At 38.8% G+C, this 16,846-nt stretch overlaps 1 protein-coding gene across 5 annotated transcripts in view; it reads left to right on the top strand.

Moving 5' to 3' along the window:
* Positions 1-1,577: 1,577 nt before the first annotated feature.
* The window catches only part of TMEM267 (transmembrane protein 267), a 157,453-nt gene continuing 142,184 nt past the window's right edge, over positions 1,578-16,846 (top strand). For 2 of the 5 annotated variants that reach the window (XM_044076849.1, XM_044076841.1), the window contains exon 1: positions 1,877-2,053. The gene's annotated coding sequence lies outside the window, so the exon portion shown is untranslated. Of the gene's footprint in view, positions 1,782-1,876; positions 2,054-10,696; positions 12,087-16,846 lie in introns of those variants that run through there. The other 3 variants (XM_044076875.1, XM_044076866.1, XM_044076859.1) reach the window with 2 other exon arrangements.

The following is a 16,846-nucleotide window of genomic DNA, read 5'->3' as shown; positions in this document are numbered from 1 at the left end:
CAAACTGGCTTAAGGACAGAACCCACAGGGTTAGAGTTGCTGGCGCTATGTCAGACTCCAAGCCAGTCACAAGCGGTGTCCCACAGGGCTCGGTCCTTGGACCCTATTGTTCGGCATCTACTTCTCAGAAGTACAGGCCAACATGGGAGGACTTTGGCTGACAAAGTTTGCAGACGACTGCAAACTGGGCGCCATAGTGGAAAGTGCATCGGACACGGATATCCTTCAGAAGGGACTCACGGAAACAGATAGCTGGTGCCAGAGCCATGGCCTGAAGTTAAACGCCAAAAAATGTATAGTCATACCCTTCGGGAAAAACAAGGTAACCCCAAGCTACCATATAGGTGGCAATCCACTAAGCACAGAAGAGGTTATCAGGGACCTGGGGACCCAGGTTGACAGTGGCCTTTCTTTGACACTCACGTTGCTAAAGTGGTTAGAAAGACCTTCTACATTGCCCACCTGATCATGAAGGGATTCACATCCAGATCTAGTGAGGTCATTGTTCCCCTGTACTCTTCACTTATCAGACCAATGATCGAGTACAATGCCCCATTCGGGATGTATCGCACCGACATCTGCAGCAATTGGAGAGACCCCAAAAGTTCCTCACCAAAAGGATAAAGGGACTCCAAAATCTGTCATATGCTGCCAGATTGAAGAAACTCCAGCTCTATTCAGTTGCATACCGTCTGCTCAGAGGTGACATGTGCCTGACATACAAGGCCATGTCCAGCCCGGAATTAATGGACATGCTCCACCTCAAAAAATCCAAATCCACCAAAACCACTAGAGCAAGCGACTTAAACCTTAGCACTGATATAAATAGGACGTGCTGGAGGGATAGATTTATCACTCAGAGACTCCCTATGCTGTGGAATAAAATCCCGGTCCATGTGAGGCAGAGCACCTCGCTGGCTCTGTTCAAGAGAAATCTTGACCTGTGGATAGGAGATCGTAGGTTTATCCCGGGAATCATCTCTGTGTCACTGCTGGACGGAGGCACAACAAACTAATGGGCACAGTATTTTTTCATATAAGGGGTGGCGTAAGCCACAAAAATTTGGGCTAGGCTTATAAATGCCTTAGGGCAGATAGCCTAGTATAAACCTATGAACCTATAAACATACCTGTCAGCAGTCCCAGATTTTCAGGGACGTCCCTGATTTTGACTCAGATTTTAGCTCTGTTCTCTTAAGTTCCCTTTAAACTGCTGACATTTTGAGAAAAGATGGTTCATTACACTTAAAAAATAATGACACTCTCAACTGTCTAGATTTTTGCCTCATAATTTGGCCTGTTCCTTATAAAAACGTGTGATTTTCTGGCAAAACAATGGGAATTTAAATCACTAAATAATGACTGACATTTTGGGTTTCAGACTTCATATCCTTCAGAAAATGTATATTACGCAACAGTTTTCATAATGTTTATAGATACGGTATTTAAAATCTGCCTTATTTTTGTGCCGTTGTCCCCTCGTTGTTTTTTTTGGCTCTGTCCAGATTTCTTATGCATAAGAGGTTGAGAGGTATGAATAAATGTTTTACACTTCTCTTACCTCAGAAAATGTTTATTAATTCACATTGGTTTAATTACATGATTATCAATGCTTCAGGTTAATATCATTAATACTTTAAAAGCGCCCCTGATTATTTCTGGATTTGTCCCAGATTCATCGAGACGAGAGCTTTGCAAACACAAGGTATTTTTTCAGCAATGACGGCGAACTTTGAACTTCGGTTAAACATTACAATACACAGTGTCCTGAAGAATTTAAAGTAAGTACATATTACAAATCTATATTGTTCTATCCTGTGAAACAACCAGTAGTAACACAGGTAACCATGCAGTTTACAGAACTCGTACTAGTAGAATCCCCAGGATGCAGTTCGATGCGGGGCGATACGGAAGTGGCTGCAGACTTTTATTATTCTGTTGTAGGTGCCCACTTGAAGATCGGTGTTTCTTATACAAACTGTCTTCTTTCGCGTTTGTTTTTTTTCGTTGAGGTGCACTTCATCCTTGGACAGGGTGAGCTGCATATTTTGAAGTAAGTAACATGAGTGAATCCATTATGTCTTTTCACACAGTGTATGTATTAACACTGTGGGATGGCAAAATGCAAATGTGTGACCTGCTGTAAATGAGGTATGCAGGAATGGTAGCTGGTAATCCGTCATTCAGTGGATTGCTGTCAGAGCCGTAATGGGAATCTTGCAATCGCTACGGGCAGTATACTTGGTTGTTTTGGAAAATAAATGCGCACACACACACACACATGCATTTATTTCAAAGTAGCAATTGCCAGTCATGAATGTGTATAGGTTAGACAAGTTGGGGGTAGTTTGAGTGTTTGCTTGTTGAATCGGGTACGACAGATTTAAGATAGCCTAGAAATTATCAACGTAAAGGTCCGTCTGCCAAATAGCCAGATGGGAATTGGCTGATCTTAGATTTAGAAGGAGAACACTGTTTTGGAAATACTGACTCGTCACATGATGGAGAATATTATAAACATGGACGGTGTTTTCTTTAGGCATGTTTTATGGCGTTTACTGTCCTATAGTAGTGCAAGTGCAACTCCCTAATTGTTAAGATGGCTCACCTGATAGATTATTGCTTAACTTCTGTAGTCTTCACAGCATGGGTTGCTGTCGTAAGTAAGGTATTTTCATGTTATGATTGTTATCTCGCCTTTATACCTGGATTACTAGCTTTGAAAAGGAGTACATGTATATACATACGTAGTTATAGTAACTCCCCGCAGTGCAACTTATTTTATTAGTACGGGGGTGTAGGCAGGATTTTTGGAACTAGTCCGTACACCAAAAGACGTCACCTGCTATCCTGTTCTCCATCACATGTAGTACAGTACACAACTTTTCATTACTGCTAGTCATTCTGCGTAGTTACCCTGCGGTTAAAAAGTAATTGAACGTGAATTTCTCGAATCTTTCCAGCTCCACTTTGTATTGTTGATAAAGATTAAGACTGTAAAGAAACAGTAATGATGTATATCGAATGAGAAAATGAGTAGACATAACGAGTCAGATTATAAAAAGCTCCTTTCCTTTTTGTACATTACAGTTCAGACTGCCATGGTTTAATATTGCTCAGCTAATTTGTAGATGCAAGTCCTGGCTAGGGTTACACCAGCCCCGTTGGGCATTTGTGTCCTGTGGGGTGAAAAAAAAAGGCAAATGTCCTGAGATTTTAGGACAAAAATATTTCCTAAGTTTCCTTTAATAGTAGCGTAAAATAGTTATTTTGTATCTGAAACACCTAAATATTGTGAGAATTAACATAAGCTACCGAAATGCTATAAGAATAAGTTTTTATTTTGACAAAAGGGTGAAGTTCTGTCCTCTGCACTAGCCGTGGTTATTAGCCATGGTTATGTTTTGTCTTGCAAGAGCTCATATTTCTACAAAAAAAAAAAAAAATGCCCCACTTTGGACATTTGAAAAGGTGACAACCCTAGTCCTGGCCAGACACAAGGATCACTGACTGTGTCCTTGACTGTTACACAAGTAATAGTACATAAACTGTTGAGTATGTTGAGTACACAAAAGTGTATTAAACCAAAAATACTATGTACAAAGATTTGCTTGCACAGTAAGTGTTGTGTAGATGTGCAGATAGGTGGGAGAGAGGGTTGAGTGTTTCTGCCTAATCCTACTGCTTTGTGATGTTGTTCTTTTGGCTTTTCCTGGTTAGGGGTCGCCACAGCGGAACTCCAGCCCGCTAATGATTGGCAGTAGATTTTTACAGTGCTGAGGTGCCAGCTCGGCGCCCAACCTTCAACGAAGGCACGCCCATTCGCACATGTCTTTCGAAGGCCACTCGACTGTGGGGATGACATGCAGACTCCACACAGAAGGCGCTCCAGCCGAGAATCGACAACGCTACCGCTTCACCACCATGGCTACCCTAATCCTACTGCTTTGTGATGATTACATTTATTTATAAACTTAAGTTTAAAGTTAAAAAAAAAAAAATATATATATATATATATATATATATATATATATATATATATATATATATGTGTGTGTGTGTGTGTGTGTGTGTGTGTGTGTATGTGTGTATATATATAAAAAGAAATATGTGAAAAGTCAAAGTAAACTTTGTCATTCAGAAATCACACAAGTGCAAAAACTGAACAAAATTCCATGTCTCCAGACTCAATGTGCAGACAACATATAAGCTATTTTCACAGACATTTACACGTATGACACCTAGCTATTACATTACGGACATGCAGGTAGACAGACTAATACTGCATATAATTAGAAACGTATTTTAAAACATTTCGGGTAATCAGTGTAGTACCTCGCAGGATGCGCAGTAGCAAATCCCGCCCCTAACACGCTCACGCCTTACGAAGCTACATTCTTTTTAATTAGCTTTCATGTAGCACATGATCTGTGCATTGAGTGGTCATTGTAGTCAGAAGACAGTGCAATTATTAAATTTTTTACAATTTGTTTTTCCTTCTGCTAATAACTGATGACCAATTTTAATTATCCGACTCACTAGAAAATGAAGTCTGGGAAGAAAGTTGCTACTGGGGCCTAATCTCATGGGCCGAGTTTGAAAGTTTGTTTGGAATCAGGTGTTCCATCCCAATTACCAAATAACCAACCACGCTATTTACTGAACATTCAAATGCAACACCAATATAAGTACCACAAACAAGGTGAAAGCAAAGGTAGTGATAGAAAATGGTAACCACTCAACAGGTCGACCCCAAAAAATTAAAACTACAAAATTAGGGCCATCAGCTATGTTATAGCGAAATTAGAGCTATCAAATAGGCTGTTCACACAAAAAAAAGTACCCAAACTCCGCTAGGTTAACTACCTGCCTTTATTAAAACCACTTTCTAAAGATCGTTCTTCTGTTTAATCTAATAAACAGAGTGTAAAGCCATGTGTTTAGTATTAGTACCACTAAGTCTAGAAACAAGACAATCTTTAACTAAATTTTGGTCACAAATACGGGAAGTATAATGGACAATTTTTGGGAATGAAATTTATACCTGAAGGAAAAACTCAATGGTTTTGGTCTGCAAACAGCCCGATTATAAAATGCAATGGTTTTGGTCAGCAAACAGCCCAATTATCCCATGCCAGCTTGCATTTAATTCATAGTCTCCACACGCAATAAAATGCATTAGAAACACGTTTTCAACCGAGTGCCAAACAAGTCTAACTTTACATTAAAATACTCCACATCCTTCAATTAAACGAACGAAGTTTAAGGGAAAATTGAACACAGAAGTGGCATCTTAGATTGGAATAACTAAATGTGTGCCTGGAGCTACAAGTTGCCCCTCTCTCGGAGCCACATTACCTTATGGACAGCAGTTTTAGTTTTGTTAAGTATCACTTAAAATATATGTGCCACACGATCTACCAGTGTAGTTTTTCTAAAAAGTACTTAGTTTAGGACAGGGGAAATTAGCATACCTTGTCACTCAGATGTGCGATGACCTGCCAGTCAATGTAGACACGCCCTAACCTGTGCAGAACTGCCCGCGAGGTACTACACTGGTAGATTACCAGTTTTCGCAGTGAACACCTACTTGCATGAGACTTTAGTATTGCACAGGTACTTGGGTAAGACATTGCATTGATCCTTGTACAGAAAGAGACATTTAAGTATTGCACTGTGAACATTAGAGTATTGGACTATGGAGTATTGCACTATGGTTAATTTATGAATTCGTAACATGTATTGCACTGAAAGAAGATATATTTCACTGCATTGCTACTGCTATAGATAGCCTACAAGTTAAGAGTTATGGTGAATATTGCACTAAGTATTAGATGAGAATGGCAACCAGGTTAATGCACTATATGAGACAAGCTACTACAGTTTCTAGTGAGCCAGATGGACATTATGGAGCATAATTGTTACTAGAGCTCAGGAGCCTGATGACATTAGGGAAGAAGCTGTTCTTGAATCTCGTAGTTTTGCAACGTATGCTTTGGAAGTGCTTTCCGGATGATAGATGCAGAAACAGTATGTAAGCAGGGTGAGTGCAGTCTTTAATTATTCCTCTGGCCCTGCTGAGACATCTGGTTAAGTACAAGCCATGGATAGGTGGTAAGGTGGTCTTGATGATCCTCTCAGCTGTCTTCACCACTCTCTGAAGGGATTTGCGCTTAATGGTAGAGCAGCTTCCATACCAAACTACAAGGTTGTTCTTCAGGATGCTTTCTGTAGTACCTCTGTAGAAGGTAGTGAGAACTGTCAGTGGGAGATTCGCTGTCCTCAACCTTCTCAAAAAGTGCAGACTCTGGTGTGCTTTCTTGACTATGGGATTTGTACTGGTGTTCCAAGACATGTCCTCGTCAATGTGCACTCGCAGAAACTTCATGCTTCTCACTCTTTCCACTTTTCCCATCGGTGGTAAGGGGAGAATGTTCTTTGCCATTTTTTTTCCTGTAGTTCACAATTATGTCTTCTGTCTTGTTTACATTTAGTGCTAAGCTATTATTTTCACACCAGGTAATCACTTGTTCCACCTCATCTCTGTACGCTGTTTCATCGTCATTACTGAGGCCCACCACTGTTGTGTCATCAGCAAACTTGATGATGTGGTTTGTATTGTACCTGTACAATTGTGTGTTAACAGGGTGAACAGCAAGGGACTTAATACACATCCTTGTGGGACTCCAGTGTTGAGTGATACTATCTGAGGAGTTATTTCCTGTGCACACATTTTGAGGTCTGTCTGTGAGAAATTCAAGAATCCAGTTAAAAACGTGGAGTGTTGATGCCTAGTTGGAGTAGCTTCATTACCAGATGAAGGGGGAATTGTATTAAAAGCAGAGCTAAAGTCGATGAGCAGTACCCACGTGTATGTGTTTTTATTTTCCAGGAGTTCCAGCAATAGATGGAGTGCTAGAGAAATGCCATCTGCTGTAGAGCGGTTTGCTAGGTAAGCAAACTGCAGCGCGTCAAGATCAGCAGGCAGCCCAGATGTTATGACATCCTTGACCAGCCTTTCAAAGCACTTCATCACTGTGGAGGTGAGGGCTACAGGGCAGTAGTCATTTAGGCAAGATGGTGGAGACTTCTTTGGTAGTGGAATGATGGTAATGGAATATGTAGGCATATTTGACATCTGTAAAGGGAACTCCTGTGTTTTCTTTAGCCCCCAAAAGCATAATTATCCAATAATCCACATTTTAATTTTATGGGGACTACACATACACATGCGTGCATACATAATGTATATTAATATATTAAATGTTTAATATATATCTCAGGCATAGTCTTCACATTTAGGGTATGGGTATGCGTCTTTTACACTGTGTAGATACTTTTTTATTTTTAGCATATATTCTGTAATTTTTCGTCATCCTTGCACATAATCAGTGGTACTAAAATTACCCTAAACCCACATTATTTATGCTGGTTAGTAAAGACTAAACATTGCAATACTGAATACACACACAACCCCAGAATACCTTAGTTAACCTAAGACTTCTCTCAAAGCCTGATTCTGAAATGTTGACTTAAGATTTGTTTTTATTTATTTTTTTTATAAGGGGAAAAACACAGACTACAAACTGCATGCAAAATACACAAACTCAAATTCTCCAAAACTGTTATTGTCCTTCTAGAAATGAAATGAGTTGATATTGTAATGGAAAACATTAAAGTAGAGTAAGAAAAATATCTTTGCACTGCACCTAGTCAGCTGAAAAGTATTGTTGACAAAAATACTTATAAACCAAAAAAAGCTGAACTTAAATTATAACAAATGTATGAAACTGTACTGAAGTACACAAAAAACTGAATTAAGTAATAAAAATTACCTCAGAATTAAAGTGGAATGCCACCTATTATGCACTCCATTTATAAAATGCAAACTGCTTAACTCAGTACAGCAGAAAACAATTGATGTAGCCCATGGGAGTCAATGTAAAGTACTACTCTAACATAAAAAAATGGATACATGGAAAATGTGGATGTGATTAAGGGGGTCTACTTCTAAATTCCGAACTTTCACAAGTTCAAATTTCTTATGGTCGAAACCAAAAGATTGAACTTATGAAAGTTCAAAGTTTAAATAAAAACAAAAACAAAAAATATATTACATTTTTGGAGGGGGAAGGCCCCACCCTGCACACCACCTGCAAATTAAATATACCAGCTCTGAGATCGCACTACAGCAAAGAAAATGGTAAATATACCATTTTGTGCTGTACGACAGTCTCCATTTAAATGGTTCAAACTTTCACAAGTTTGATCTTATGGTCTCGACCATAAGAAATTTAAAAGTAGACCTGATTAAGGAACTTTCTTCTGTACTTGTGGCTTTGCCAGTCATCACAAAGCTCATTCTCTGAATCTGTAGTACATGATATTCTTTATTTTATACACCAGACCCCAACTATATATATATATATATATATATATATATATATATATATATATATACACATACGCACATAAAATCCACATGTGTGTATGTGCTTGTATATGTACACAAACAGTTTTTTTTTTTTTCATTGATGGCTTTAGGTTATGGCAAAAAACAAACCTTGTGTTTCCTTTCTTTGAAGCCAAAGGGATTAACTGCTTGTGAACTGTGGGAGAAGCTGGGAGCTGATGTTTTTATTTAGGATGAGGAAAATATGGTAGTTTTTTTTCTCAGAGAACTGCCGCAGTAAGATTGAAGTGTGAGTACTTTAGATTTGTTCGCACCTCATCCACCTTCAACCTGTTATGCTGTTAAGTTGTTTGCCCTTTACGTAAATGTAACTTCAAAAGCTTCTTCCTGTCTTAACTCATTTACTTTTACTTAGTGATCACTATAAGCTGATATTATTAAGGCCATTCCCTCTACCTGTTTAAATTTCAGTTTCTGTCTTCCCATCCATTAGTTATGCACATCAGTATCAGCAACTTCTACCATCTTTTCCTGATTTTATTTAAAGTTTCTGATTAGCACCAGTACCTAGGACTGTTTTGCTAAGTCACTCTAGATGGATAGAATAAAACACACTTGTTTATGTAACAATAAATCTTATTACAAATATGGCCACTTTTGACAAGATTTAGGTTGTAACTGTCAGTGCCCATTTTAAATGAATTATTTTTAAAAATGTATAGTCATACCCTTTGGGAAAAACGAGGTAACCCCTAATTACCACATAGGTGGTAATCCATTAAACACGGAAGAAGTTATCAGGGACCTGGGGACCCAAGTTGACAGTAACCTCTCTTTTGACACTCACATTGCCAAAGTGGTTAGGAAGACCTTCTACATTTCCCACCTGATCATGAAGGGATTCACATCCAGATCAGGAGAGGTCATTGTACCCCTGTACTCTTCACTTATCAGACCAATGATTGAGTATAACGCCCCATTCGGAATGTACCTTACCCGACACCTGCAGCAGTTGGAAAGACCCCAAAAGTTCCTCACCAAAAGGATAAAGGGGCTCAAACATATGTCATACGATGCCCGACTGAAGAAACTCCAGCTCTATTCAGTCGCGTACCGTCTGCTCAGAGGTGATCTGTGCCTGACATACAAGGCCATGTCCAACCCGGAATTAATGGACATGCTCCACCTCAAAAAATCCAAATCCATCAGAGCCACGAGAGCAAGAGACTTAAACCTCAACACGGATATAAATAGGACGTGCTGGAGGGACAGATTCATCACCCAGAGACTCCCTACACTATGGAACAGAATCCCAGTCCATGTGAGGCAGAGCCCCTCACTGACTCTGTTCAAGAGAAATCTTGACGAGTGGATGGGAGATCGTAGGTTTACCCCGGGAATCATCTCTGTATCACTGCTGGACAGAGGCACAGCAAACTAATGGGTATAGTATTCTCATCCTAAGGGGTGGTGAAAGCCACACACACTCTGGCTAGGCTTATAAATGCCCTAGGGCAGATAGCCTAGTATTAACCTATGAACCTATATGACCCTTTCATTTCCCATACACTAGAAGTTCTCTGCAGTGCTAGGGTGAGAGTTGTGTAAAGGGTCTGTCAATCAGGCAACCATGAATGTTTTTGTGCCCTCAATGGCATCCAGGCAACTGAGGGTATTTTTTTTTTCAATGACCTAACCCCATCTTTTATATAGCCAGAGTGATCATCAGGGGTATATCTTCAAGATCCAAGGAAATCGGTATCTCTTCTACTCCGTTATTAGGCAATTGTAGAGTATAGTGCCACTTTTGATATGTACTTATCGAAGGATGTGACCCAGCTCAAGAGACCACAGTGTTTCTCTACTAAGATGATTAAGGCCATGACCACATTAATTTGCTGTCAGTATTATCAATGTCCTTGTGCCATGGTGCTTGTGTTAAGTATTGTGAACTGTAGATAGATTATTAGGGGTTCTAATCTCAGTACAGTCAACTTGTGTGTTTGTGTGTGCTTGTGTTCAGTTAGCTGTCAGTGTGGTGACAATTTTTCCAACAAATGGAATGTCTGCAGTGGTTCTTCACTAAAAGAATACAGGGTGTAAGTAAACTGTCCTATCCAGACTGCCTCAAGGACCTATCTTTGTATTCTCTCTCCTACAGGCTGTGGAGGGGAGATCTATGCCTGCCATACAAGGCATTATCAGACCCCACTCTGATGGACCACCTGCATATCAGCAAAACAAACTGCACCAGAATTACCTATTCTAAAGACTTAAACCTTGCCTGTGATATAAATAGGACCTGCTGGAGAGACTACCCTGTTTCTGGAACATTCCTATCCATGTGAAGCAGAATTCCTCCCTAACGCAATTCAAGTGTAACTTGGACAATTGGATGGGGAACAGGAAATTCATCCCTGGCCTGGCACCTACGCCTCTAAAGGACACAGGCAACCTGTAAATGGTTAATCTCCCAGGATCCTGCTTACACTTATCAAGGATACCAGAACTTGTCAGAGATTTGAGATGCATGGCTAGGCTTAAAAAGTCCCTTGTGGTCGTTTATGAACCTATCAACTTCTGAGAGGACACTTTTGCCAGATCTGGTCCTATGCAACCTCTTTCACATTCACAAAAACTAAAAACACTCACTCAAGACCTGAGCTTTCACCACAGTTTGAATAGGATCTGCTGGCATAATAGATATCAGTTAAAGAGAATACAGCTTTTATGGAATAGACATCTCCTGGATGTAAAGCATAGTAGTCCCTTGACCCTTTTTAAGCATAACCTGGATGACTGGATGGGCAATTTTAAGTACACTTGCTGTCTGGACCCTCAAGACTTATGGAAGGGGGACATAGCTAGTTCCATAGTAATTCGTCCTGTTGGGTAATCTGGTCTGGCTTCTCAAATTGTTATGGAAAGGTGATGTAACTAGTTTGAAAGTAATTCATCCTGTTGGGAGAGGGGGGTCTGGTAAACATTCACTCACCCACCACTACCAAAAGTCTCATCTGTTCTTTAGAAGTCAAAAGATCAACAGAGACAGAGCTTCATACATTAGTATTACACAGATGTCCCACTGACCATGGTGTATCAATCATACACAATCATTTTACCACAGGATTAAAGAGACTTCGCAACAAGATTACCTGGGATTAAAAATAAATCAAGTCAGATTCAAAAGCCTATAATGCAACCTGAGAATACCATAAGACATCCTAGTAGTTGGTGACTCCATTATGAATAAAACAGATAAAAAAAACCTTTGAAAAGTGCAAGTAAATTATATAACGGTGTTATGTCTGCCTGGGGCCAAAATTAGAAACACTTCAACTAAGTTAAAAAAAATTAAGAATAATTTTCGATATTATAATTTTCTATGTTTGAGTGAAAATCAAAGACTATTGTTGTCCACGGGTATGCAATAGGTTATGTTCGGATTACTGAATATCTTACTAAGCATTTGGGAAAACACATCTGCTTAGCAAAGTCCTGCCACTTCATTTGGCACCCGGATATCAAAATAAAAATTTGACATTCAGTCACAGTTGTAGGACATGGTGCCATTGAATGGGAGTTTATTTCCTGTCAGTTTGCAGTGAGGTGTGCAGCCAACCAGAGTGCTTTCTGTCTGATGGGTTTCATTGGTCCCTCCCATGGAATACAAGTAAGAAACTGAAAATTTAAAAAATGTGGAAAATGTACAGCATAAAAAAATCAAAATATGATGATGTCTTTCCTAAGTTGCAATAAAATGGTTAATTTAAAAGCCGCCTTCTGCTTGGAGGGTGTTTTTATATGTACAGTTACTGAAACAGTATATGTACAATTACTGAAACATGACTTAAAGCTCCGTAATGTACATCAGACATTATAGAATGTACCTCCTTTCACTGTTACATATCAAACGGAATTCATAGCAGCATCTCAAGCCTTGTAAAAGTAACACCTAAATGTCAGAAGCAAATAAAGCAATTCAGATTATAAACTGTTCATACTGTAATATAGTTAGTGCTGAACATGGTGTTATAGGAATCAACTGTATCTGCATCCCTTGCAGGGCACAGGGATTTCCTGATTAAACTTTGGGGTGTTAAAATTAAAACAAAAAAAAAGTCTCTTGGGGGATTTTAACTATCCAAACCTTGATTGGCTAAATTACTGTAATAAATATGCCCAAATAGTAGTTAGCTAGTGTGACGTCCCCCTCTGGGCCAGTATTTAAGGAGCCTGAATTCTCACTACTGACACTGAGTGGGGCATGCCATTGGAATAAAAATAGATACAGTATTTCCAGATGCAGCTCTCTGCATCAAGCACAGTTTCCCTTAAGGGCACATGGGGAACATGCTCAGTCTGGGGTCTGGATTTCTGTCTCTCCTTTTTTTCAGAGCCCCAATGAGACTTCCCACTGGCAAAGCTGCTGAGTTCAGACCTCAGCCGAGTGTCCAAGCCAAGTCGTCCAGCACCTACTTTGTAAAACTAGTGCTTCGTGTCCCTTGTCCAAGCAGCACACACACACACACACACACACACACACACACACACCTGGGAAAGGCTGGCACTGATTTAATAGCTATGCTTCATTCTGCCCAGAGTATAAGGTAATTACTGCCACCAGACACTCCAAAACCAGCTACTCTGAGGCTTTTACAAGGGTACTCCAATTATACTGAGTGAAATGAATATCACTACAAATGGTAGTGTATTGGCCAATATGCTAAGGCTTTCAGGAATGGCCACAGAGTCACCAAATAGCTATGAGGACTCTCAAAGGTTAAAATGTTCTCTAAAGGTCCAGCAACAATTGAAAGTTTTAAATACATTTAATAATACATAATAAAATAACATGAAAATATGGAATACCTATTTACAATAAACACCAGAGTTTCAATCACAGGAAATATTAGAGTAACACAGATGGATAAATTCAGACATCTACAGAAAAAACAATACTTAACTAATCTCACTGTATTTTCCTGACTGATCTAAAGAATTACTATTCCCTGGTCACTTACTAGAGCAAGGCAAGATGAAGTAGGTGAGGGATCATTCTTTGTCATGTTTCAAAAACAAGAGTGCTCTGAGAGTTCAGTCTCCTCTAGTATTAAAACATAATTTCAGGCTTTATTATAGAATAACATCACATACATCTGGTCATCTGACGTCTGGTTACCCTACTACCCACTTTCCTAACAACTGACCCAGAATCTTGCACATATGTGTCAGTAATACACACACACACACACACACACACACACACACACACACACACACACACACACACACACACACAGCTTTGCTAAGATCTGTTGCAGCTTCTGGAAGTCATAAAACAATAAACTACTTCCACTGTTCCTACAGGAGCGAATAAATCATTCTCTGGCACAGACATTTTGTCTTTGACTGCAATTAGAACTGTAAGATACAATCTTTATGGCCTCAATTAAGTAATTTAATTTCATACTATTTTTCAAAGTTATCTGGAGCTGAGCTTAACCTCTTCTCTTCCAGTATCCTCTGTTATAATATTAATTTCAATAGGTATAATACAGTCTGACATACAAGTGTATTTATTTTCTGTCCAGCAGGACACACTGTTGGTACAGTTTTAAACACAAGCAGCTTTGCAAATACATTTTTTCAGCACAAGCATCTGTACAAATCAGTTTGATATACAAGTTACCTATAGTGGCAATATCTTGGATATCCTGTCAACAAACCTAGGGTTTTTCTTCTTTCCATCCTTGGTTATACACAGTTTGTGATTAACATAGATCATGATGTCATCATCTTTAACTTATGAAAGCAAAATCTGTCATAAATTAGTCAGCCTTTCCTGTCTTTACCAATGGAACCTTAAATATGTGGTTACTGTTCTCATTGTCCAAAGTCTTCTCATGATAGTGCTAATAAGTTTTGTGATTCATGAGTAGAAACTAAAATACAGTTATATGGGCAAAATAAATAAACCCAATGTTGGAAAAAAACATAATTTAATATAATGTGCAGCAGAAAAAAAACAGAGGTATTGCTCAGCTTTTAAAAGTTAACTTAGTCATAAAAGCAGTTCTTGATTATATGAACTGTCTACATTTACTATATATCTTCCAAATGTATGAACTTGGCGTGAGCTGAAAGGTGGAATGTAGTAACAACTAAAAATTGTGAATGCATCATTTCCAGCAGAACCTAACTAACTTTCTGCAGTCTTGCTAAACATATTGTTAGCAGTTGGCCATGCTGTTGCCATATGGCAACAGGCCATAGGTGGGAAAAAAGTGTGAGAATGTGAAGTGCTTTGCAACTTTAAAGCTGTAACACATCTAGCTCTTTTACACAGTAAGCGGGCAGAAACAAAATGTACTTCTGATCGGGCATCAGCTTTAAAAGGTGTTAGACATTTCATTCTCATATTATGTTTGGTACTTACATATTATCGCAACCAGATTTTTGCGGTAATACCATTTGGTTTTCAATGTCTACATGGTACCGAAAATACAAAGAAAAGTTTTCTTTTATACTGGTTTGTTTAGGCAGGGTTATAACTTAAAAAATTGAAAAATTAATGTTTTAATGAATGTGTTGCCGATATGAATTCTCGCAACCAGATTCTATGCCTGTCATGTTTTACCGCAGTTTCTTGGATGGGCACTTCACAGTGGCTGCAAAGATATATGAAGAACAGATAACAGGGACTACTGACAGACACAGGCAGACATACACAACAGGAGACACCAAAATAAAAGGTCGTGACACGGTGAAGGAGTTACTTTTCGCACAGCCGGGACGCCTGGTTGTTGTCATTTGCCATTACTTCCTGAAAGCCATGGAGAGTATTTTAAAAGGGGATGTCATCTTTGAGGATGTAAAGTATGATACGGGGATGAGGACAGTATGTCACAAAGCAGGTATCAGATTTTCAAGCTTGTTTACCTTCCGAAATTTCGGACAAAGTCACTTGTACCCAGTAAGGCGTACGCTAACTTCCACACTCCCAACTGTGATTCACAACTGTATGTATGGCTATTTCACACCATTGGCTGACAAAGAACGTTCAATGGGCAGCCTTGCAAGAAGTGACACGCTGCCAGTAAAGAGCATGAAGAAACGACAACAGTATGTTGTGTACTTTGTGTTAATAGCCCTCCGGAAAACAACCTGTTTTGTTAAAGAAAACGTACTGTATTCCATTTCAAGCACATTTACCAATATATTCACTGATCGGGAAACAACTGCTGTTAGTGCAAAAATCTGGTTGCGATAATACGCAAGTACCTTATTTTTTGTGGCAGAAAAAAAACCCAGTATTATACTTTCCAAAGCTGTTAAAATTAGTTTTTTTTTTACTGTTTGGTGGCTGCACGTGTGTCAGCAAGAGACTAGAGTTTAACAACTTTGAAAGGTGCATGCTAAGGTTGTTATGTGGTTTCCTGATGTCGGAAAAGTGCTCAGCAGTTTTTGTGCTGATTGCAGAATATAGTCATGGCACTCCAAGTACTACACAGATGTTTATGATTTAGTTCTGTGATCATAACCACCTTGTTACATGAAGACATGGATATCAGGAAATTTACTTTGAGAATGATTCTTGGTATGCATGATGAAAACACATAAAACACTGGATCCTGTTCATCCAGTCTATCTAATGGGTACTGAGTCCCCTGTTGGATTCAGAGCTGGGCTGTTATGCTAATAAAGCTTTTTTCCAAATGGCTGTTGGCAGTTGTGATTTTTATTTATTTATTTTTTTATTTTAACTTTTTAATTTTATTTTGTTACATTTTAGTGGGATTCTGAAGTGTTTGGTGCAATTAAGGGGACAATGTAATAAACGATATTCCCGTGTGATATGCAAAGGAATAGTAATATTGACAAGACAGATTTTATCCAAGGAACAATGCACTCTATGCTGAGTTTGCCTGTATTATGGTTTTATGTACATATGTATGAGAAAATTCCAAAAATACTTGCACAATTGCATTCCAAAATTTTTACAGTAGTTAAAGGGACAATGTAACATACGGTGGTCGTGTGATATGCACATGAATTGTAACACTGAAAAGAAAGATTTTTATCCATTGCATTAATGCAGTGTAAGCTGGCTTTCCTTACTTTATGTACATAACTGCAACAGAAAAATATTATATCTGAATATTTTAGTGATTCTTTTTTTCTACAAAGTCGCATAGATATGCAGCTACTTGTATATGGAACTGGTATGTTGTAGATAATTACAGATAGCAAACCACTTGCTATGATAAGACTAAATGTAGCTATGGACAACTGCAAACCACTTCCTATGGTAAGACTATAATGTAGCTATGGACAACTGATATATGTGAAAGAATATGTATCAGTACGCACAAGAGTTGCCCACACCAAGCATTCCAATGGAAGTTTTTCTATTCATATTTTATCACAGGT

The sequence above is a fragment of the Protopterus annectens genome, chromosome 1.part1, assembly GCF_019279795.1.
Source record: "Protopterus annectens isolate FY-2018-M chromosome 1.part1, PAN1.0, whole genome shotgun sequence".
Classification (NCBI taxonomy): domain Eukaryota; kingdom Metazoa; phylum Chordata; order Ceratodontiformes; family Protopteridae; genus Protopterus; species Protopterus annectens.
Note: the sequence above shows the minus strand (reverse complement) of the source record. Positions and strands in the feature narration are given on the sequence as shown.